This window comes from Amblyomma mixtum, chromosome 3, assembly GCF_055824585.1.
Source record: "Amblyomma mixtum isolate Tamu chromosome 3, ASM5582458v1, whole genome shotgun sequence".
In the NCBI taxonomy this organism is placed as follows: Eukaryota; Metazoa; Arthropoda; class Arachnida; order Ixodida; family Ixodidae; genus Amblyomma; species Amblyomma mixtum.
The window spans coordinates 137,430,008-137,431,954 of record NC_143014.1 but is presented as its reverse complement, the minus strand read 5'-3'; positions in this window follow the sequence as shown (position 1 = coordinate 137,431,954).

Sequence of the window (1,947 nt, the reverse complement as noted above, 5' to 3'; positions counted from 1 at the left end):
CCTTTCATTCTCTCCTTTCTTTTTTTACCCATACCTGTTGTAGTCGCCTGGATTTAGTTTCGGAATTAAATACGTGGCTCAGGCATCCACCAGGGCTTTCCTTTTATGCTAAAAAGGTGCAGGGCCGCGTAATGATGAAATATCACACAAAATGTGTCTTCCCTGGTTCTTCACCAATCTTCGCTGTTTTCTTACCGCAGAGCGCACACATGGATGCCGTCAGTGTTTTCATTGACAAGGTCACCCGCAAGGCAGTTACGTTCTTTCTCCTCAATGCAGGAACGACTGTCAGGGCACGCTTTACAGAGCTGCTCTGGGAAAATCTATATGCACCCCACTGGGAATCCACTCCTCAGACCTATTCAATGGCACCCTTTTTAAGCACGCTTGGCTTATCGCATGAACCAAAGACTTCAGAAATAAAATGGCTCAGGTAATTCACATGTAACTAGTCTTGCAGCTCACATAGAGGGAACAGAAGCATTTTGCACCGGTTCAGTTCAGTTCAGTTCAGTGCAGTTTGTTACCTTAAAGTTCTCCGTAGAGGGCATTATATAAGAGGCGGGTTTTTATACGAAGAAAAACATCTCGTGACAGGTAATGGGGACAAAATGGTCATTTAAAAGCTCTAGAAACTGAGATGGGTACGTGGTAGCAGCGATGTCTGGTGAAGGCCGTTCTAGTCGGTGGAGGTTCGGAAGAAAAACGAAGCAGTGAGTGGTTCGTGCTCGTGAGCGCGCAACTCTAAAGGGCTGCAGGAGCGCTGGGATATGCGGGACGCTGCTGTGATGTCTTAATGTAAAGGACGAGTGACGACTAAATAATGCCCGTTTAAACTACTTGAGCAATACAAGAAGATTTAGTTAGACACTCAATTGTACATAGTCCAAGGTTCGACGGAACACCGTCTGGTCAGGGCGAAGCATGATTTATTCACAAATGAAAATTGGGTCACTGACCAAGTCGAAAGATGAAAAATGACGTTTCGGGTCCCATACGGGGCCCTTGTTCACAATAAGGCTGTCACAGAAGAAGGGATGGTTATATACGCTTCAGAATCTTCTGCAATCTTTTCACGTAAATATGATGTAGCATGCCCTGATTCTTGTTTAGCGTGTTGGCCGTTGTCTGGATGATTAGTGATTCTAGATGCAGTCTTGCAGATAGGTTTTTTTCCGTCGCCAAGATTTTCACCTCATCCCAGCCTATCTCGTGGCCAGTGGACAGCACGTGCACTGCAACTGCATTTTTTGCTGCGCGCTTGTTTCTAACGTCGCCCTGGTGCTCCTTCATGCGCCGCTGGAAGTTCCCGGTTTCCCCAATGTAGACGGAGGGGCAGTCGCTGCAAGGGATCCTATAAACAACGCCAGGGAACTTGGCACGTGGTAGCGGGTCCTTCACGTTGACCACATCGGCTCGCAGTTTGCTGGTTGGCACGTGTGCAATGTGCACTCCGTGTTTACGAAAAATTCTAGAAAGGGCCTCGCTGATCTGACGCACGTAGGGAATCGCAGCACGTTTTATCTTTTTTGTCAGCTTTTGTGCTCCTCGTGTGTAGGTGGCTTTCTTGGTGACTTTGCTGGTAAAATTTCTAGGGTAGCCGTTTCGCTCAAGATCGTGCTGTATAAGCTTCATCTCGTTGCCAAGGCTGACCGGGTCGGAACAGATGTTTTTAGCACGGTTTACAAGTGACGCGACCACTGAACGCTTGTGAGCCGTAGGATGAGCGGAATCAAAATCCAGGTATCTCCCCGTGTGCGTTGCTTTTCGGAAGACGCTGAAGGCTAACCAAATCGCATCACGTTTGACGAGCACATCCAAGAACGGGATCATGCCGTTCGCTTCCTCTTCCAAAGTGAAATTTATGGATGGCTCTACGGCATTCAGGTGTTCAAGGAAGCTGTGAATATGCTGCTTGTTTAAAATGCAAAAGCAGTCATCAACATA